Consider the following 24,517-nt stretch of genomic DNA (forward strand, 5'->3'; position numbering starts at 1 on the left):
AGCATATGCGTCAGACGACCAGACGGGTTGGGACAGACATATATCTGCCGTCGAATGTGCATTAAGATCCACCATTCATACCGCGACGGGATTCTCCCCATATTTTTGTCTTTTTGGTACAAATATGGTCACGCACGCTAGCGTGTACGATTTAGCTGATAAGCTAGGAGTTTTGGAGGACGGTGAAATCGAGATCTTGCCGAAGTGTAATATCATGGAGTTAGTTAGGAAAACTGTTAAGGAAAATTTGCATAGCTCGTATGAAATGAATGCCGCTCGTTACAATACTCGAAGCCGAGAGGTGAAATTTCTGCCTGGTCAAGAAATTCTTAGGAGGAATTTTATTTTAAGTGACGCTTCTAAGAATTTGAATGCGAAGCTTTGCAAAAAGTTCGTAAAATGTCGTGTTGTCAGGCAAATAGGCAAGAGTTTGTATGAGATTGAAGATTTAGGCGGTAGGAAAGTAGGCACCTATCATGCTAAAGATTTGCAACATATGGTTCCGATTAAATAGGGATTTCCAAATCTAGCCCGGCTTTCACTTATCCCAGGGTCGCAGTTCTTCCCCACATTCACTTTGTTGACGGATCATACACAGAAAGAAATTTCACGAGAAATTTTCCAAATAAAGTTTTAATTGGGTTCGGAGGGGATATCCACAGAGAAATTTAATTGATTCATCAAATTTTTGTTTTGAAACAAAATCAACCACGAAACTTAATAGTAGCAGCTAAGTTTTTTTTACTGGATCAATTGATTTGGAGATTGAATCAGAATTTTTTGTGTGTACATGGAAAGGAACATCAGCGAATTATTCTATACGAAAGAATAATTGAAGCTGATGATGTGATTAATCGAAAGTTTAATTGAGACAATGGACTTTAAATCGAATTAAATTAAATTATTGGAGAAAAAATGAATAAATAAATCCTTATATAATAAATTATAAGACAGTAAATTATAAAACAATAGAATATAATACATAAATTAAAAAAGCACTAAATAAATAAAACAAAAATTAAAAAAAAAAAAAACAACAATTATAAAAACAATATAATATAAAACATAAAATACATTACAATAAATATAATTAAATCACATAATAAATTATAATACAATAAATTATATATAATAAATTACAATGCCATGAATATAACACTATAAATAATAATACTATAAATAGTTGCATCAATGTAAGAATTGATTGAGATGGTCACCCCAAAACCGAATAAATTTCAATGAACGGAAACGAAAACAATTTCCTTTTTTTTAATGAATTTTTTCCTATCCGGTGATCTGGATATAAATTCGAAGCAATTTAAATTTAGGGATTGAATCAACTAAATTTTTGTATGATTCCATTTATACCGTAATACGATGACAACTAAGACCAAATTGAACATTCCACTTAGTAGTTGCAATACTAGCCTAGAAGTTAGTAGAAATTGTTGTATACTCTATATAATTTCAAGTTAGGTCTTGCTGTCTGGATTAGGAGACAGGTATGTGAGATGACGCGAAGGTGTAACCGTTTGTGAAGTCCCATAGTGGCCATGCACGAGCTACCTTCCCCATTCAGTTATCTGCGTCAGGACTACGATAACTGATGGGGTTTGTAATGTTATCTCTTAATATAATAGAACAGGAGCGTACCTTCGAGGCTTCTTTGCGCACCTATTTAGTGAAAGTCTAATGGGGAAAACGGAATCTGTCAGGAAGGGGTTCAGCATAGACAGGTGGCAACACTTTCGAAACGCGCTTTCGCTAATGTCATGCTCTCCCGCTTAAGTTTTTTTCATTCATTACTTGACGCTGTGAACATCAAATCGAGCTAAACGCACGATTAGTAAAACACCGGTAGCTTTAAACCCACGCGCATTCATTTTCATAGTCTGCCGTCAGGATTGTTAATATACTTAACAATTATTGGAATAAATTTTTGTGATAGGCGATTTCTAAAGAAGTAATTCAAGGTAAGTTTTTCTTACGCCAGCAAGAATAGCGTAGAGGAGGGTAGAGAAACGAAGTTCTAAATTGCTTCGGTATTTTTCATTTTTAGGTACTGTGTTGGTGTGTGTATTCATCTAGTGGAGGACTTCAACAGGCACTCTGGTATACTTTGGAGTAACAGTTACATCAAAAAGGGGCACAGTCCATACACGACAATGACGGACCTTGTTTGTTTGATCCATGAAGACATTCCCCACTTTTGAATCTACTCCACTAGGCCATTAGCGACACCAGACCATTTTTGCGCCACCCCACTAATACCAACACCAACACAGTTTACATAGCCGTTTGCGAATTTCTACTTGGGATACTTGACACCACCACGCTTTACAATACTCGTTTGTTTTTGGCAAATTTTACAAGCGTACATACACAAAATAATCGTTTGGAAGAAGAGACGTCAATTCCTCATAAGGGTAAAAGAAATTGCATTACGGTGAGTCCAAAATTGAGCCGAGGAAAGGCTGACTAACATTTGAAGCCGTTTCCAAGTGCCACATCCAATGTGATCATTCCACGTGGGTGTGTGCACCAACATTTATAACGGTACCTGACAAAACTAAAAGAAAAACCAAAATCACCCCCACCTCCTAATGATTGCTGCTCACCAATACCAACACTTCCAATCACCTTTACCGTAGTGTTAGAACACCCCACCTCCCAGACTATAAATTTATATGTATGAGTATATTCTAGCCATTTCTGTACGGGCATAAATAGATCGAGTTTTCAATACGTTAACTGCGAATTCACACAGAGTAATACATACTCGATTATTATATACACGGGTATTATTACATAAACGATTATTTTACTGTCGCGCTCTCTCGTGTTTGCCATGTTGCTGTGCACAAAAAAAATAATATATTCGGCCATACGTTTAACGTTGTATAGTTAAGAGAGTCTGAGAAAATATAATTTATAATTGGGCGACTGGACAGTAAGAGAACAATTTTGTGTCTGCATTTTATACAGTTCTCTCTCTTAACTACAAACGTCTCTTAACGCAACAAAGAAAAGTGCTCAAAAGAAAGTCTTAAGTGAACAAAAATATCGATGTTATCGAGACGACAGCAAAATAATCGAAAGCTATTTATTTAACTGCTCCTCTTTTCACTTTTATTTCATTATTATTTCAAAATAAAAAAAAAATATATTTCTGTGCATAAGTGAGAAACGGGATCACTTTTGGTAATCGAATTTCTTTATGCCCAAATATTTTATAATCATATTTTATATTTCTATATATAACATACATGCTTTCTTGATGAATGTATACTATTATTGATTTACTATTATTCTATTTTGGATTTATACAAGTTTTCTAATGGATTATACATTTTTAATGACATTTTTACCGCGTTCCCATAAGTATCTCATTGAATCATAAGGGTGTTAAGACGATCCGAATTTATATTCTTAACTTTATTTTCGTATAACTACCGTACGGGCCCTATGGCAATTGAATCAACATAAAAAGCATTAATTTAAGACGTGCTTTGGGCAAAGTTAAACTTGGGTAAATTTTCATAATTATCGTTATCGTCACAATGTGGACCCCGCATATTAGGAATCGAGCTCGAACCTAGTCAGGGAATGTTGTCCTTCCTTTGCTTATAGTTTTTATTTGGGTTAATTAAATAAAACCAAATATTTTGCCCGTTGCACAATAACATTCTATTTCATTTTCTTTGATCATTACTATATTTAAGTATTATAATTAGTAATAAGATTTTCTTTGGATTGGGGTTACAAATAAAACGATGTACATTTTGAAATTGAAATTCGTGTGAAAGACTTTAATATGAATCCGTGTTAAATTTTCTGAGGTAAGGTAGGAGGGTTATCGCCACTACATTTCAGGGGGCTGTCATAGATTCTATTGGACAGTCCAAAGGGGATCATGGTAGACATGATCCATGGGTGGGCACAATGGGAATCAACAACATCTCGATTCCCCCGCAAAATATTCCATCAATATTTCCAACGAAGAACAACGAATAGTTCCAGGTGGTACTATCAATTTTCTTTTAGTGTTGTTTTATATCGGCTTGGTAACCAAAGAACCTACGCAGACTGAGCTTAAGTCGGAAGACAAAATCAAAGTACCACCGCCCGGTACCAACGTTGATATAACATGTGCGCGATAATCCTCTTCACATTTTGTGCCTATATGGGATTGGAATTATTTGCTGCTTTTCTTATAAAAAGGAGTAAACAAACAAGTGTCCACTCTCGTTGGACAATATTGCCAGATGGTATGTGACACCTTATCCAACAGCCGAAGTGTGGAGATAGCAGGAAATCAGTTAAAAGAAAGGCCTATGCAATCGCAGTTGGCATAACTCCACGCACATAAAAAATGGGATTATAAACCAACAACAACATTACAAAGGTTCTGCATTTGATAGCAGAGGAGGATGGTTTTATGGTTTTCAATACATAAGAGTTACCAACGTGAAATAAATCTCACAATCGTTCATTTAAGAATCTGCAGAAACTGACAATAAATACGACATTGTAACGATAATTATTCAATGACCGTATCCAGCTATCGAAAAAGAATGAAAATTACCAAAGTGTATTATGGCTTGATAAAGTGTAAAAAAATTTAATTTTGAATTAATTTTTAAATCTATCACCATATTGTAATGGATTTTGATCTTGCGACAACTTTTTACTTTATGTACTTTAGACTTCTTTTTTATTTAGGTTATCTTCCCATTTTCAATTTCCTATAGATAAATAAAATAATAAGTAGAAATAAATGATGGAGCAAGTACAGTTAAGCTTACATCAGAACACGTATGGTAGCGCCCGATGAATTTCAGGGGAGAAAGACGCCATTGATAAACGCTGACACCCCGTGTAACACCGATCTGAAGAGTACAAAATGAGTACTCAAATCGGTCCTCCTAAGACATATTTACCGCCACTGGGATATGAAAACCTCTCATTGGCATGATTATTATTACCTCCAATTGGATGTAGGCTCGATTTTGAATTATTTCATCTGGTCCAGCTTTTGAGGTTATGGATGTTCGCGGTCGGTGTGTGAATTGAGGGCTGTTTTAAGGTTTCTAGCGAAGCAATCACATAAAGAGCTTATTTAGCAAAGATAAGCAAGCCTTACCAGCTCCATTATGGCATTTCAAATGAATTTGCGCTTAAGATTTTCCATTCCGCCAGAGCACTGTTGGCGCCACTCATGTATTACAAGTAAATATTAGTGGAATTAGATGGATCTCACTGGAGCCACACACCCATTCCTCAAGGGGTAGCACTATGGGTGGCATGTTTTTTAAGGGCTTATGGATGAAATGTTGGGAGGATGCTTTAATTTGAATTAAATCCAAATATTTGGATGATTGCTTACACAACTGATTTGCAATAAAAGCTGAACTCCAGTGATTTTGGAATGTTTGATAAGATGGGAGGCAGCCGTATTGGAAAGGTCGTTGCACGGACACATATATACACATGGCCGCTCCGATGGCAGTCAAATGGATACAACTTTAGGGCTTGGGTGAGGAGTCATTGATTAAATTAGCATTGAAATGATTATGCAAAACATTTCCCCTAAAGCAAAAACGATTGGAAAGATGAAAATGGAAATGCTTTTAATATGGATTAGATGTCTGCGCCAATGAAAGGTTGGCTTTATGTTTCCGCAGCAAAAAGATAAGTGAGTGTGCTACGATATCCTTGTTCATCCATTAATAAAAGCTGCAAGCAAACAGGCAACACTTCGACCACAACTTCAATTAGGACCATATACCACCTATTAATACACAACGTTTACATCAAGAAAGCAACTCAATTCGAAAATAGTCATTAAGATTATGGCATATGCAAGAAATAGCAATTTAGCACTTTTCCAATTTGACATATCGATGAACACTTTTTGGTGATTACAAGTACACGTGATGGCTTTGGTGGGAGAATACTCTTGCTCCGTAGCATTTCATTTTGACACATGATTCGGCATATGTTTAACTTGATAGGCTCCAGACTATTTCATATTGAAAATCCAAAAATGTAATCTGTCTTTAATTGTAAACTGAATAGATTCCAGCTAGATTTAATGATTGAGTTTTTTTTTCACCTTGTGATGAAGAGTTTTTATTAGTAATGACCGGTAATATTACTTCACGACGTAAATCAAGGGATTACTGAATTAACGAATCGTATGTACCCTCCACCATGGATTGCGTAGAAACTTCTACGAAAGACTGTCATCCACAAATTTCAACTCACTCGGATGAAATTTGCTCCTCCAAGAGGCTCCAAAACCAAATCTCGGGATCGGTTTATATGGGGGCTATAAATGATTATGGACTGATATGGACCACTTTTAGCATGGTTGTTAAATATCATACACTACCATCACGTACCAAATTTCAACCAGATCGGATGAATTTTGCTTCTCCAAAAGGCACCGGAGGTCAAATGTGGCGATCGGTTTATATGGGAGCTATATATATAATTATGGACTGATAGGAACCAATTCCTGCATGGTTGTTGGATACCATATACTAACATCACGTACCAAATTTCAACCGAATGGGAAGAATTTTGCTCTTCCAAGGTGCTCCGGAGGTCAAATGTGGGGATCGGTTTATATGGGGCCTATATATAATTATGGACCGATATCGACCAATTTTTGCATGGGTGTTTGAGGCCATATATTAACATCACGTACCAAATTTCAACTGAATCAGATGAATTTTGTTCTTCCAAGAGGCTCCGGAGGTCAAATCTGGTGATCGGTTTATATGGGGGCTATATATAATTATGGACCGATGTGAACCAATTTTTGCATGGTTGTTAGAGACCATATACTAACACCATGTACCAAATTTCAAGATTATATTATGCTAACCTTGAGTAAGATCGGTTAATAAATAAGGAGTTTCTACTCAAATTTGGGAAATTGCGATACATATATATGGGAGTTATATCTAAATCTGTACTGATTACGATGAGATTTTCCATACTTGATTGAATGGTACTATAAAAACTTACTTTGTGTTAAATATTAATACAACCGCTTAGTAAATAAGTGCAATATGACCCTATTTGTTTAAATTGATAAATTTGATGCAAGTTTTTGCAAATTATAAAAAAAAAACGGAATCTTGCGAACAACAAATACATGGACAGATAGACGGACTGACACCGAGGGTTAGATTAACTCAGGAGGTTATTCTGAGTCGATTTTATGAAGTGTAAGATGAATATTTCTGGTAGACACATAAAGTTATGATACCCCAACCACTATGTGGTTTGGGGTATAATAAATGGTTACGAAAAGAGGTAAACTACAAAATACGTGGTTTCTCAGAAAATTTGGCTACGGTGTCCAAACATATTTCCTAAAGGCAATGTGTTAATTACAATGTATGACTATTATCCATATCCTCAGAGATATTTGTACTATGTTCTGGTATCACACTCATAATTGAAACAAGCTAAGATCTGGAGAGCTTCTTGGCGTAAATATCACAACAAAGCGAGGATAACCAATTAAACAGCTAGCCCGACTGTCAATGTTTTCATGCCGTTTAAATTCCTAATTATAATTTAATTCAGTGGAGTGAACTGCTAATTGTATATTAATGTACTTTCGTTTTGGCCTCAATAACGAATTTCGATTTGCATCTATGTAGCAATCTATGCTGCTTGCCGTTCATGGATGTGCCTTCTGGGGCCTGTTTGTTGTTCAATCTCCACTATAATTGACTTCATACTCCGAGCCACCCGCCGAAAGCACATTCGTTTGTGGACTCCTAAATAAGATTAACATGTTTAATTTCCTCAAATCAAAATGGAAATCAAAAAGCCTATAAATACTCATTAACTGTAGAACGTCGAGGAAGAGGCAGAGAGCAAGGGATCGGACGTTGGCAATGGGAAAACTTGTTTGGCACACATCACCAGCACTCGGATGGAATGATGTGTATTTTGTTAATTAAGGATCTCAAAGTTGCGATATGGACTCCATTGATTGGAGATATGCGAATGTCTATTTGTATCATGATGTGTGAAGGTATCGCCATCATCTGCCACAAAATGGTGGTGAATAAAACAGCATGTGCGACTCATTGTCTATCGAATACTTGGCAAACTTTGTTAATTTAATATCTAATAAGAGCTTGTCGGAATGAAAAGCTTTGCACTCAACATGCGAAGTGAACACTAAAGGGTAGCACTTAATCTAGGTCATAATTTTCGAGGTCATATTCGATGGTAGTGGGAAAGAAAAGATGGCAATAATGTTGGTAAGAGAAGTTCAAGCATGTCATAAATGGCTGGTCGTATTTCGAGTGCACATGTGTGTAAAATCGTTGAAGTCGACTTACGGTTATTCAAATTTGCCAAACGAATATTTCAGTTGATCAAATAAATGTAGCTGACATTGAAAATTGAAATTATACTGAAAGGAACTTTGGTCGGTTCCAAAGATTTTGGCTTTATACTAATGATTTTGGTATTGATTCCGAGTCAAAGAAGCGGAGAATTGAATAAGGGATGCCTTTAAAAAAAATTCTCTTTTAAATTTGAGTTTTGCGTACTTGATACAAGGAAACAAATTTGAATTTATTCGTTTTTCTGCTTTTTTCTTCACATAGCGCGTGTTAAATACAACTTAAATTTCCAAATGCAGACTCGAATTCAAGTAGAAATTGTGCAATTTTTCGACTAAAAAAAACCTCTTTTAAATAAAAACAAAAACTTTATTGACTTTGGAACAAGGAAATGAACTTTATATCAGAGAAATGCATATTCGAGTCTACGAAAAATTCGCATTAAAATTTTAGGGACAAGAAATCATTGACCTCACGACAATATTTTTTTTTTCAGTGTGGCATAAAAATTTTTGATTTACCGAATTTCCAATTCCTTTTTGAGCTTTATTTGTAGACAAATGCAACTTTAAAAATCCAAATTATATAAGTTGTTTATCACCCTAATGGTAAAGATGTTCAAATTCTTATATTTAATAAAGCCTCTTCCAGTTTGCCATAGAATTCGGCTTAGTTGCCTCCTCCTCAATCAAAATATTTTTTCTTTTTTGGAGTTGATTGAATGATTAAAAATAAAGCTAACAGGGTAGCAAAAATGTTGAGCCATAAGCTGAACTTCCTAGTTTTGAAATCAACTCCAATACCACATTGGTATTGTTAGAGTGATAAGCGAATTGTGTGGATGGGCCAATAGCTCTTTTAACATAATTACACTGTTAGAAAAATATGTTTTTCACATGTTCCGATATAAAAAAAATGTGTTTCGGGCACAATTTTTAAACACAATATATTTAAGTGCAAACATGTAATGTTCCTAAACTAATACTAAATGTTTGGGACACATATGTTAATAAGTTAGAAGTTAGAAACTAACACTAAATGTTTGGGACACATATGTTAATAAGTTAGAATACATTATGTTTGGGGCATGAATGTTTCATGAAAATAATATGTGTGAATGTAAACATATATAACTTTACAAACATATATATGTTGTGATATTTTATTCAGAGAGAGTATAGAGAAAGAAATAGAGATGGAAACCAGGGGGGTTGACGAAAGATATAAACATAACACAGCGAGATAATCAAAAGAGAGCAATTTCTGTGAAACCGCTTGTAAGGCCCAAAATTTGATATGCTTAAGTCTAAATATTATTTAATTTGAATATTAGAATGATTATTCGCAGTAAAGAGATTAGACACTCGGAACCAAGAGAATAGACATTTGAAAAAAATGTGTTTTCGCCTTGAGAGCAGCATTTTATGTATGAGTGCACGCTCACAAAAAATCGCTTCTGTAACATATACTCCCAAACATATTTTGCTTCAAGCATATACATTTTTGGCTATTGCCCAAACATTTATATGTTTGATCTCTTCCAATATATAATATGTTTGAAAGCATATTGGTCTAAACAATATATGTTTGGGTAGTCTAAGTTCCAAACATTTTGTATTTTTGCATCCAAATTCAATAATGTTGTCTTCCAAAAAACAATATGTTATTATGTGAACATATAATATGTTTGGAAGCATTTTGCACCCAAAAATATTATATGCTTAAAAAAATTCTCCCAAACAATATTGTGCTCAAAATTTTATTTATTTATTTATATATTTACAATCATAATGAATTATGAAAATAAACAGGTAATATAGGTGCTAACAACATAGGTTTTCGACCTGAATGCTCAAAATTTTGTTTCTGCCCAATTGTATATTCCCCCACATCTTTCTCACTTCCACGAGATTTTGTAGTTCTTAGCACCTTTTTCTTTAATACAAACATTGTAGAAGAAATTATTCAATTGTATGATTTTTTTTATTTTAATTTTACCTTTTGCCGGACGTGGATTCGAACAGCGGACCACACAGTTTGTAAGGATCAAAGAAGTAGTTGATCAATTGCCCAAGGAAAAATAAAATGTTAATTTTGTAATAACAAGCAACAACCACCAACTTAATTCAATATCGCTCCCTGCTAAATAGCGCTCCAAGCTACTAAACACATATATGTTTATAGTCTATTTCTAAATTAATATATGTTTGCATCCAAGCATATTATATTTAAAAACATTTTATGTCCCAAACATAATATGTTCTAACATATTAACATATATGTCCCAAACATGTTATGCTAGTTTATGAACATTATATGCTTGCACTCAAAAATATTGTGTTTAAAAATTTGTGTTCCAAACATATAATGTTTATAGCCAAACATATGAAAAACAGTCTTTTTCATCCGTGTGGACATGTGTTTTGTTTATGATTTTGGCATTATGGGCACAATTTGTTTCTTGGTTCGTTAAAATAAATAGGAACGTACGGGGAGTGAGTCAAAATATTCAGGCAAAGGAAATTAAAAAAAAGAAAAACGGTGGAAAATATACAAAAATTATAAAGGGATCTTCATAAAAATAATGAAAGGGCACTTTACTCTTGTTAGAGTTGGGACAGTAAAATGAAAAAGTTTAGTTCCTCTTTATTAATATGTAGTCTAAGAGGAGTTGACGGACACCTTCAAATATAAAAGCGGACATTAAGTTCGAGTTTTGCAGCTAAAACAATTGAAAAAGTTTATTTTCTTTAAAATGAATTATTAAAGAAAAGTAAAAGGCAAAACAGGTTCATTTTAGAGCGATAATGCCAACTTAATACCGGCCTCAAAGTAAAAATGAAATTAAGTACAAAACACGATAAATTTTAAATGCATTTAAAATGGTGTTAATGCTAGTAAAAAACTGTTCACCTCTAAATAAATTTGTGTGTATATTATAAAATTATTTATGTATGTTTATACTCGACTCCACGTTCTTTTTTGTTAGAGTTTTTGAATTCCTTTAAAAATTTCAAACTTTTATACCAAAACCAGTATTTTGGTACAATTGTTATTTTTGCAATAAAAAAATTATATCTCCGTCCAGGCGAAAGGTAAAATTTAAAAAAAAAATTTAAAAGGTGCCAAGAACTAAAAAAAATTCGTGGAAGTGAAAATTATGTGAGGGAATGAGCATCTCCAATCTTCTTTGGAGAAAATTCTTCGAAGCACATAATATTTTTGGGCTCAAAATGCTTCCAAACATATAATATGTTCACATAAAACAAACGTATTAATGTTTCGGCAGTATCCAATAATATATGTGCTTCCTGTAGTAGGTGTAGTAAATATTGTAAACTCGCGTACCTATTTACAATCTGCGATATAAAATAGATATTTTCGATCGCTTTCGATCATTGAATATGTGTTTGTTTTTGTGTGAAAATAAGGATAACACTTTGGATTATTATTCGTATTCAAACTTGTATCCAGCAGTAGGTATGAGAAAAACTCGGTGGTCAATCAGAGTCAAGGCCTTAATACTGTCATTGCAAAGCTACAGTGATATAATTGGATATATTTTGAAGATAGTTTCCGAAAAATTATTTTATTGAGTATTTGTACCGATTGTTCACTCAACGATTTCGTATCATTTCGCCTTTTTAATTCGTTAGTTTAACTGCATTGAAGAGTTGAAAATTTGCCTTACTTCAAAGACATTTTTAAAGAAAACAATTTTTAAAGAAATTAATATGAACGTTGTTTTAATTAAAATTTCTTGACGCTAGAGAAATTTTTCCTTAATATTGTTTAAATTGCATGTCCTAAAGTTTAGATTCCATATTCATTTATATTATGCAAATATATTTTTCCCAATGCACAATTGGTATAATTCTTCCAAAACTGGTAGATTGGTGGTATTCTGGCATTAGATATAATTTCCGTATGAACCGATCTCCAAGCAAATATGATACATTGAACAACTTGGGTGAGGATACATCATCTGATCCTCATTAATTGTGATATTCTATGACGGATTGAAATTAGTTCCTCAGTACAAATCCACCCATTACCGATCACACAAAATTGCTCCAAAAGGTATCTCATCATTAACTTTTTATATTTTTTTTATTGAAATAACTCATAAAACAAGTGCACATTAGATAACCGAGTTTTCCCTCTTGTTTTCATCGTGGGCAAGATAGTCATATGCATATGACAGCGTGTGTGTGTGTTACTTACACAGTAGTAGTAAATTAAATACTCATTTATTTGGAATATGGATGGTAATCCGGCAGATGATTATACTGAGGATGTTTATTTTATGCTCGTCATCGACTTTTTCAGTAATCGATTTCATTTTCCCCCCAATGGCTTATAGTTGCTCCATTGTATGCGTTTGGTTATAATATTTTAATAATACAATGTCAATAAATTGGTAATACCATATCGGAATTTCGTGGTGTATTAGTCTTTACACAGAGGGAATTGGAGCGGATTAAAATGGTTTAACATTTAATGGTTATTTTCGTGTGTAGAATCGTGATGTGAACAGTAAACTTCAACACATGGCAATGGTGATTTTTAATTTCGTTGCTGTTAATTAGTGGTGGTGTTAATCTATTGGACTAGAAAGGAAGAGGCGGAACAGAGGGTTCTTTTGGACCAACGAAAAACAAAGCAATAGCTTGGAATCCACACCACTTCAATCCATATCAAATTGCATTTAGACGTATACAGATAACATCAACGTTGCCGAATTATTTGCTAAATAAGCGATTTATTTCAAGTATGTTATAACCAGAGAAGGAATATGATAACCCGCAAAAATATTGTTTTGCTAGTCGAAATAAGATATATAAGAAAATAACATGTGAAAATGTAACATTATGCTTCCCTGTATACACAAATGTAGGATATAGTTTGGCTTGAATTAAAGGGGCGGCATGGAATATCCAGTTTTATCGAAATCAAAAAGCATTGCTGCTTGATTATTATAACGTTCAAATGGACTGACATAGCTTATAGGTTAGTTTAGCCTTTACTCAATTTATATTGACTATGTGGATTCCAACATTAATCTACCTATGGAGTCTTACCATTATCCTACATATATTTGAAAGATTTTTTTAATTATCTCACATATTCGAATTCAGTAAAATGTTGTGCCAGTACAAAAAATTTGCTGTGTTACGGTACAACAATTTCGTAGAAAATTAACATCCATACAAAATTTCACACATATCAGGTATATTGACCACAACTCATGCCCTTGAGAGCTTTCAATTTTTAATAATTTTGCTTTATTCTCATACAACGTTTATTAATTGAACTCGCATTTTTTATGGAATTCTGGAAAATTTAATAAATGTTATTCTTTGTGAAAAGTAAAACTGTTGAGTATTAATGGTGGCATTATTGATCCGGTATGGTTCCTTTCACGCCATTGCGTCCACGGTATGAGCAAAAACCAAATGTGTAACTCCCATTATTCAGACGCACCGATGCACGACCGTAGATACCACCCAGTTTATGTGATTTTTTTCATAGGCCATTATTAAAATTCCCCCATTTCTGTGTCTCTCGAAGGGGGTGAGTCAATCAAAATGCTCCACAACGCAAATGAATTCCAATCACATTTTACTTAGCATATGAATGCCAAATATTTATATATATTCGTAAGTATTTACAACTGAAGTCATAAAAAGGACACATTGCAGGATTCTACCGTCTACTATTGCCAGAAGCGGATACAAAATTTTGTACCTTTAAATTGCACAATGCGGAAGTTGCGGAAGAGCAAACAGGGGGCGGTGTTTTGAAAAAAAGTAAGTATAATTTTAAGTTACATTCATATGGGAAAGGAAAACCTTTCGGTCTCATAACTGTTCGAGTGTGTAAAGTCACTTGGAAATTTCAAAATTTACTTAATGGAATGGCAATTTAATTCAATTTTATTTCCTCCGCATCCGTTGACAAGACGTGAGGTCGTTGCGAAGAACTCTGAATTATTTCATTGTAAGTAATTAAAAAATTTTAAAATAAGTACAAATTTCGTGGAAAAGCCATGGGATCTATTATTTGTCATATACTTGTCCAATATGCCATGACAACTTTAATAACCATCTCGTGATGAGAGGAAATTTTACATAAAAGTCTGGTTCCGATCCTAACAAAGCCTTTACTATTTAAGAGGATATGGACAACGATAGTGAAAAGAATACAAAGCCTTTTTTGTTGTTCATTCATCCGAAAATCCTATTTCATGTAGAATAGAAGAACGGAAACAAAGAACTATGACGTACAAATTGCCCAGGATATTGTACGTTTCTGCTGTTAGCAATACAAAAAGTTGTAGTAAAACAAAAAAATCATTCAAAATTGGTCATACATACATGAGAGCAATGCAGCGGAATATGTCTTCATGGAAGGATTTTATTGGGCTTACAAAAATGTTGGTTGACTACGAAGTCATAACTCACTTTATAGTTACAACCAACTAACTATCAAATAATTATTTTAAAATGCTAAAAAGTCTGCTTTCCACCATGGAACAAAATTAAGGTTTATTTTAGAAAAAAAAAATCTGAAAAATATCAGAAGTGGCAACTTGATATGAGTTATTGCTTTCAGTCAAGATGAAGAAAACATATTAAACACATCGTCCCCTCAATGAAACAATAGTGTATAATTTTTTGGTCGTTTCGAGAAAATCGAGTTTGAAGGTTTTGTAAAAATATACTTTTGGGAAAACCGTCATATTTCAGAAAATTATAGGTGTTTTCAACTTCTTGTAACTTAACTATGTGGTGGAATAATCAGACCATTGGTAGATGATATTCTACTAATCTATAAGTGCATTAATTGCAATTAAATAACATTCAAAATACCATGATATCACATAGGCTACTTTATTTATTTTAGAATCTATATGAAAATCAGTATACACTATTTTATTTTGTATGGTATACACTATTTTATGTAATTTTTTTGCGCCATTTATCGTGAAGTATTTTAAATTTGCCGGACGAATGTTCATGCAATAAAACAAAGTATTTGTACTAATAATCCATTTTATTTATAATTCTGTCATTTTTGGAAATTCAATAACACGTTGACTACAGAGCAATTCAATTAAAATTAAAAAAAAAAAAAATACACGAATGAAAGGTAATATTAATTAATATTCACCTTCGGGAATATATTACTCTGCATCAGGCTCATCCAAGCAATTTCGATTTCCTCCAGGCTGAAGACTAAGATAAAAGGAATGAAATTCTTTGGGAATTATATTTTTGGTGCACAGCCCCTTGAGATCGTTGTAAAGACGATATGGTAAGCTGTTGCTTAAATTTAGAGCACAATTTTCGAGTATAACAGTTATTATTAGTTGATTTTTTTCTTTTTCCTTCCATTAAGTCAATTGTTTGCCAATCGGAGTCCCATTTTTCTTTGTAGAGCAGCAAATGAGGATTGACTTTCTCCACTTTAATTTGCTTAATTTTCAACCAATTCACTGAGTCATTTCTGTTATTCTTTTTGAAAGTGTGCCCTAATCTGCTGAACCATTCCTTGATATTATAAATGTCGCTCCAGAACATTCTTTCCACAATGTATGGTTGTTTTCTTCGCAAAATTGTTGATCATTCCTCGGGAGAGTAGATAGATATATTTCGCTTGGCACGTTCAATTGTTGAGTGCATATAATCGGCCTCCATTTGTGTGTGGCCGCTTTCTAAATACTTAATCGTGACAGTATTTAAATTAAAGTTACGAATTGCGTAAAATAGAAGCGCTGCAATATAGCGACTCCTATTCTGCCCACCACAACAATCACAATACAAAATTACATCCGCTACATTTTCGTCAATAAGCTCAACATTTTTATAATTGTGGTCCCAATCTCGTCCGAACCTCTATGTCCCTGCGTTTCATCCCACAAGAAACAGTAGCCTTCCTTCGAGGCAAGATCGAAAAATGTATTGTTAAAACTGGCAAACTTCCTTGAATAATACAATGAGATTACATTGCTGCATGAGCTTGTTAAAATAGATTGTAAGTCAAAAGTATATACCCTCAATTTACTATTACTTTTTGCCTCTTCTTTATCGGCCTCCTTTTCCTCTCTAGCTCTCTTCTTATTCTGAATATGTTCATCAAATGCTTCCTGCATAATCTCCTTGTTGTCAGAGTTACGATATCGTTCGCACGTGGAACATGTATCCTTCTTCGGCTTATGAAAGCTATAGTTATATTCATTGCAGAAAATACGCCTGTATACATTTTCCTTAATGGAATTGGTCTCATGCTTTGCATTAAAGAGTTGAAACATTTTTGAAATGTTTAAATTAGAAGCAAGGGTTTTGATTTCGATCGAGTATAGTGGCTCTCCACAGCCGGAAACGATTCAATATGGTCCTTAATTATTCTCCTTGGTTCTTCATCCATTTTTTTATGATGCCCATGGTGCCCTCGTTTATCTATAACTTCACGACATTGAGTTTTGTTAATATATTAAGTGTTTTCAGAAAGAATTGCTTGCATACTTGTTTAGACCTCAGATTGTATCTTAGAGTCTTGGCTCCACCAACAAGAGCCATAGTTAAGTTTTCCGGACCGCTTTTTCTTCGTCCTATTATTTTGCATCCATGCATGCGTATACATCTGCAACATTTAATTTACCGTAAATGTATAAGATTAACCATGAATAACACAAATCGTTCCATACGGATTTACCTTCCTCTTGCGAGTAGGTGTCTTGAGCTCAGCCTCCTCGTTATTAATGACGTCTGCAATTGGACTCCCCATGTCTTGGTCTACTTCAGGGTACTATTCCCTTGCCGCAGTAACTTTATCTGATTCATATGCTTTCGACTCAGCGCCTGATTCTGCCTCTTCGTCTGTATCTGCAACATATTCGTCCGAAGATCCTGCGGAGAAATCTTCTTCGTCCGTCTTGTTTTGAATAATAAAAATTGTGTATACTTTTTATACACTATTTTTCTTCGAAATTATGTTCAGAGGAACAACTATATAAAACACAATACCTGCATTTAGGCAATTATTAATGAACATATTCTAACGAGAAATTTTACACTATTTTTTCAATTGACATTTTGACCAACTTTGTGGAAGTAGAATTTTATCAAATTTTGACCAGATCTAGAATCGATTATGTAGATTCTTATCCTGCAATAAAAAAATAATGGTGTATATTCGTATACGCTATTGTTTTATTGAGGGGACGATATAAAACACAATACCTGCATTTAGGAAATTATTAATGAACATATTCTAACGAGAAATTTTACACTATTTTTTCAATTGACATTTTGACCAACTTTGTGGAAGTAGAATTTTATCAAATTTTGACCAGATCTAGAATCGATTATGTAGATTCTTATCCTGCAATAAAAAAATAATGGTGTATATTCGTATACGCTATTGTTTTATTGAGGGGACGACATGTAATTGTTTAGGAAAAATTCGTATTTCGAAGAAAATACTTGAAGTCATGATTTGTTAAAATGTTCTTAATGACAAACATAATTCAAGATGGACATCATATTGGTAAAATGTACTGATTTTATAAGAATACAAGAAATTTTCATTGACTTATTATGAGTTCATTTTATTAGGGTAACCAAAAACAAAATTAGAATCAAGAAAATTTTAACCAGTGGACTTCTTTTTTTAGAAAAAGTTATCGGAAGAAAATCTTTTTTGTGAAAACGTTTAAAATATAGCATGTCTGCTTACATTTGCCGCCCTGTCACGGAAAATCTATGCAAAAAGACTTACTTATATAGTTTCAAGCACTGAACGAGAGTTTTTTCAAAGAAACGAAATTGTAGACAGACATTGTTTTCTTTCGAAGCCAAAAATAAATAAATAAATAAGTACTTGTCCTTAAAGAAAATAAGTTATAGCTAAGAGATTTCGGTTGTCTCAAATTTTTGTTCTTTAGGTTTGCTTTTTTCAATCGATTGAATAGATTGAACGACAGACATATTTTCATGCCAATCAAAGTTATTATAGACTGAAAGAACTGTATTCCATTCTTAAGAAATAGATTTTATTAAAATCTTTCCTATAAGAAAGAAGTTTGTAAGAAAAAAAAACTGATAAAAGAACAATTTACAATCACGCTAGATGACAATCCTATTAGAAATAAAACTCGTATAAGACAATTTGATTTAGTAAAAGAAAAACAAAAAGTCTTTTAAGTCTTGCTAATGAATTTCCGAACTAATTGCATGAACAACACACGAAACTAAGTACGAAATTCGATTTTTAAAAATTATTGAAAACTACAAAACGAAATTTTCAAAACCGAAGTTTTATAAAATATATTCATATAAGAAAAATTTTTTTATATCCGTATTTATGCTTAAATGAAACTTTTTATTATAAACAATAATTCCCTATAAGAAACCACGCATGTAAGATTTTTTTGTTTTTTGGTTTTTCTGACTTTCTTATATCCGTTATCTACTGTAATGGCTTTGAAAATGCAATAATATAACAAAAGAAATATACATATATGTTAGACTTCTAACCTAGGAGTTGGTTGTTCTTCACAGTTATTTCCGGATTTCAAACCACAGATACAATAAAAAAATTCTCATTGTCTCCACCGTTTTCTAAAAAAGACTATGTTCGCATATGAAGAACAAACTTTGCAGCACGTAAAAGTATACTTTCTCACGAACAGTAACAAGCAATCGTTAACAATCGATTACAAATCTAGTTCTATTGCTCGCAAATTATACAAGTTCAAACACACAAATACAAGTTCAAACACAAAAATATTTTTTTAAGTGTTTACAACATTTTGAACTACTAATCATCCTCTTAGAATCCACGTTTAAAAGTTTTCTTTATTCACTTTTATTGCGAAAGCACGAAATTTTTCAATTTTTGCTTTCCTTGAGTACACGCAACTTGACTTTTTGTCGCTGTTTTGCGATTTCCTCCCATAGTGCAATGGAAAAACGCTCATAAGTTCAATTTAAACATTGTTGACCCTTACTTCCCATGTAGGGTACCTACAGCACAATGTTTTATGAATGTTAATTGCACATACTCTCCAAAAACCAAACACAATAGGAAAGAGGCCTGTAGCCTGTGAATGTGGCTTCTCTTCTCTAGGCCGTTTGTGTTTCTCAATTTGAAGAACCTTGCTGGTGAATTTTTATTATGAAATTTTCATTAACATATGCTGATGTGTGTTCAGCTTTCTCGTGAGCCTTTTTGCATGTGAATATTTGTGTGCATGTGTTTGTCCGTGTGAATTCGTTAGACTGTCACATGTGCGTGTGTGAGTGCGATATACTTTAAATATGATAAACAAAACAAAAAAAGGAATGAACACCAACCACCATGACAGCATTTTACGACTTTATGTAATTACCCGGCACGAAACACAAGAACCATCACCACCACAGCCGACAATGGCCCATGTGGGGAGTTTTGTATGCGTGCATGTGAGCCATAAAAACCATAACAAAATATTTTAATACCAACCGTTTACATGGTAAGTGACATAAGTTAACACAAAAAAGCGGATGCTATGAGCCTCCATGGAGCCTGCCTCTAGAATTTCATTAAAATAACATCGAATCAGTGTTCCGACCTGTGAAGTTTTCGTGGAAATTGCCATCTATCGACATAGGCACGAAGTAATGATAATCTCTCACAGCTCTCATCGACAGAGGAAAATTTCCTTTATGATGGAATATGAGTCATTTTTTAAACCAAAGTAGCACCAGAGCTGTACGTGTCTGTCTGTTTTTGTCGAGTACTCGTATGCAAATACGCAAACACGCCTGCAGTTTGTTTGCACTTTCAACAGAATATCCACATACATTTGTAGCAGATTTCCTTTTTAATTTCCCATGCAGAATTATTCGCTTATTCGCTTTTCTTCTTGGATAAACTTCCTTCAGAGTTTCTTTGTCATAGACAGAATCAGTGTTTCGTTCAATTACATTTGCTACTCTGTCAACTGTCACGCGCCGCATCCACAATGCTGCGATTCACCGAGTCTATAGAATAGGCTTCGCTTGCCCATTAAACGAATTTGTCGCTAGTAAATTAAATTTTTATGAAACGTGTGTTTCTCTAGTCAGACCTCTTTATTTAATCTGCAAATTAAATTTTGTCTTAAATATTGTTGTTGACTCTCGCTCTCTCCCTCACTCTTTGATATTGCAGATAAAAGGTATTCTAGACTAATTGAGTGTGTGCATAAAATATTTATATAAAATTCATAATGAAAATCACATAAGGATGTCGGTATGAAAATGAAGTAGGCTATCCAGAATGTGGTCGACCTATGCAAAGGTCAATTTTCCAAATTTTGGCCAAATACGAATGCGACCTAAAAATTGGTATCTTTATACGAAAGAAAATTTTGTTTTACTAAGTCAACTTGACTTTAATAATTCTGAAAATGCATTAATAATAAAGAAATCGTCTTTAATTTCTTGACATTTTGTGTCTTGAAAAAACGTTTAGAAATAGTAGATGTTTTTCAACACTTTATGTTAAAGACATGTTTTACTTTAAATATAGCATTTCCTTTCTTCTTGAAGTCGAGTGTGAATTTGGAAATTTCAGTTGTCATTAACAAAAGGACATTAAAGGACTTTGATAGCAAATGAAGAAAAAAGCTGAAAACGACAAGCATGTACGCAAAACTCAAATTTAAAAGAATCAATAACAAAATCATTAGTGTAAGGACAATATCTTTGGAACCGGGAATGCTTTTCTTTCAGTGTAGAGTTATTTTCATAGCATAGAAGTCGGCCACATACACTTACGAGGGTGTTCCAATAAGAATAATTTACTATCGTGTAGTACATTCTGGTAACTGTCTACTGTCGAAATTTCAGCCAGATCGTGGAGAAGGAAGAGTTTGCAGATGGATGATTCAATTCATGGTTTTGGAAATATATTAAGCATCGATTTCATGGATTTACATGGTCCACGGGGATAGTGTGTCCACTGAAAACAATATTATTATAGTATGGAAGATTCGACATCCGTAATTTAAGGTTACTAAATTTGCACAACAAACATATCTTATTTCTTTAAAATAACGAAATTTTAAAACCGAAAGTTTAAAATGTTTGTATTGAACTTCTTGAAATTTTCATGCGCCTTTGATGAACGACTAATGTTCTTTAATGTGAAGTGGAACATTTTCGATTTGAATAAATTGTATTTAAATTTAATAAAATATTGAATTCAAGCTTACAATATAGGCTGAAGTTTTTTGAGAATTATGCATCCTTGACATTGAATTTGAATTGAATTAGAATTTGGATTTTTAAATTTAATTTTTAAACTAAAAATAAGAAAAAAAGTTGTATACAAATATAGTGCACAATTTTACTAAATAATAAAATAGTTCATATTTTCCTAAAATGGCAGAAGTCTGCTTAAATTGAGTTCATAAGTCTCTCAAATGAGTAAATTTTACTTAAATTGTACCTGTCTCAAACTTCGTACAGCGCTAAAGACATTTTAACAATTTTTAAATCCAATGTTTTCTTCCAACATATGAAATTTTCTTAAGCAACAGAAAAAAAATTAATTATTTTTAAAAAATTTTCTTCAATTTGACAAAAAGTATTAACTTATTTGTAACATGTTGCAATTAGAAAACTATTTTAGTTAAAATTTTCTAAAATAAACCTACATTTTCTTCCACGGTGGCGTCACTTTTTTTGGTGTTATTGTAAAGAAGTTGCAACTTGACTCGGAATCAATATCAACATCATAACCCGTCCTGGGCAGAGGTACAATTTAAAACAAGAGAGAAAGTGGTGAGAGCTAAACAATTCGCGTGGAAGTAAGAAATATATAGATTAGTATCGTGCAAAAAATAAGGACTTTTCTTCTAAACAAACCGAGAAATGATTATTCCAAACGATGTTTGGTTAGCCTCAAATGTGAAAAAGAGATACGAAAATACTTGTCACACTAAATATGCTCCTTCATCATATATACCTGATTTGATCCTGTGTAATTTCGTTTTGTTTCCCAATCTCATATATCATTTTCTCCCTATTTTTTTTATAAATCATGAATAAATCAAGAATACCTTTTTCAGCTTAAGGGAATCCAAATATATTCGGAATTGCAAATCGTTTGGTAATATTTATTTATTTATTTAAGTCTATGGATTACAATCCTTACAGACTAGCAGAATTAAAAGTAAATTAAATCTAAAGTCGAGTTAAACTTATTTAAGGACAATGCAAAGTCCAAATCATGCAAGCTATTCAATCTATTAAACTCTTTAAGTGCTCTCAAGATTGGTTCATGATTGGCATAGTTACTCCTATGTAAAGGTTTATTAAAGAACTCAAATTGACGCAAACATCGCACTGGTAAATTAAAGCCAATTGTTTCAAGAAGCAATGGGCAATCTATAACTCCATTTACGATCTTATAGATACATTTAATAGAACATTTGGATCTAAATATGATTGCTTAATGTTTCTAAATGAATCAATCTACATCTATCTTCATAAGAAGGTAGAGGATCAACAAATGCAATAGGGGCCAAAGCAAATTTAATAAATTTCTTTTGTAGTTTTTCAATGCGATCAGTATGTACTTTGTACATTTCTCTTTAAGGTTAGATTGAACCGAGAGCATCTAGATGTTTTTTTGTTATAAGAAAAATAAATTCTTGGGATTTTCGATTCCGAATATCGGAAAATGGGGTTTAAATTTCATATAGAAACCCATTGCATGCTGTGAATATTTATCCCATTAACATTAGATCGATCTTCATATCCCAAAATTTACCTACTAGTAATTATGGTCCAAGACCTCAAATTATATATAGATCGACTTAGGATAATCTTCTGAATCGCATTTTAAATTTATGACATTAAAATTTTCTAAACATGAAATTAGGGTTTATCAACTGTGGATGACGTATCCACGTATCCACATCGGCTCTATGCCGTAGAAAATGAAATATTTCACAAGATTAGAAATTTTCTCTAAAAAGATGATATTGAGCGATTCTTACATCTTATTATGAAATCAATTCCTGTGCCAATGAACATTATGGCTCCGATTTGGCCAATAGCTACACAATGTCTTCTTGGGCCATTAAAATACATTCAGTTAGGTTAACACACACGGTCTATTGTCACAAACCAAACGACGAGTGTCCTTGGAAATAGAAAAACAAGAACAATGTACACCGGAAAACATGTGTCGACAAATTTCCAGATCAAATTGTCATTGACTTTGGCAAAACACGAAAATAACTAAAAATAAGGGGAAATAAATAAGCAAACATTGTGAATTAACCTTGTTTACCAGAGAACACGAACATCATCGTCGTGGCCAAGAATCTTGAAATTGTCTGAAAAGCAAAAATGCCAAGAACGAAACTCCAAAAGTTTTCCAAAGTTGTAACACCAGAGTGTCTACATCATGTTTCATTTGCATTTCTATCATTCTTACCAGGCACAAGCATTTCACGAATATTTCCTTGAAATCACTCCATCCAAAGGCAGACAATCATCGCCCAACCTCCGATGGCTCATCCCACCTTCTCAACTTTTAGTCAGGACGTGAATAGATTGACTGAGAAACAAAAAAAGCTCGTAACAAGACAACTTATGATGTGAGTATACATAGCAAGTTTCACTGATTCCACCACCATCGATGCCGAATACCACCATCAAATGATGAATACTATTTGCCCCTTGAATAGTTTCGACAAGAGCTTACCTGTCTGTGTCAAACGGCCTGGCTGAGGAAGGCAGGGAGATGACAAGTGCTAGCTGTTAGAGAAATTAACGATGCCATGCACATCCATTTGCAATGGAGTGTCTATCTAGTGAATGACAGACATTGCGTGTTTCTATGAATCAGGGTCAGCACTTTTGTTAGAAACGTACAAATGCATTGCACTGACTTGAACGTGGATAGAGATGAGGAGAAGCCATACAGACATTGTCCATCGTGTCTAGTTGGTCCATATTTCAAGCCATAATTATAATAAACTCGTGGATCACAAAAAGTCCTATTGAAAGAAGACGCATCAATGGGATTGACCCACTTTGAAGAATGAATGATGTGGGTAAAAAGTTTGAATTTGTTTGAAATATGAAGAACATATA

At 33.4% G+C, this 24,517-nt stretch overlaps 1 protein-coding gene, 1 long non-coding RNA gene and 1 pseudogene across 2 annotated transcripts in view; 1 reads left to right on the forward strand and 2 right to left on the reverse strand.

Moving 5' to 3' along the window:
- Nucleotides 1-24,517, reverse strand: part of Ccn (cellular communication network factor protein Ccn) — a 222,998-nt gene that overhangs the window by 121,526 nt on the left and 76,955 nt on the right. The gene's annotated exons all lie outside the window — the stretch shown is intronic.
- LOC142235076 (uncharacterized) lies at nt 1,157-3,794 on the forward strand. Its single transcript, XR_012721789.1, has 2 exons — nt 1,157-1,973; nt 2,060-3,794. It is a non-coding gene; the product is annotated as an uncharacterized LOC142235076 (long non-coding RNA).
- LOC142236019 (uncharacterized) lies at nt 16,004-17,168 on the reverse strand (annotated as a pseudogene).

Source organism: Haematobia irritans, chromosome 4, assembly GCF_050003625.1.
Source record: "Haematobia irritans isolate KBUSLIRL chromosome 4, ASM5000362v1, whole genome shotgun sequence".
Taxonomy (NCBI): Eukaryota; Metazoa; Arthropoda; class Insecta; order Diptera; family Muscidae; genus Haematobia; species Haematobia irritans.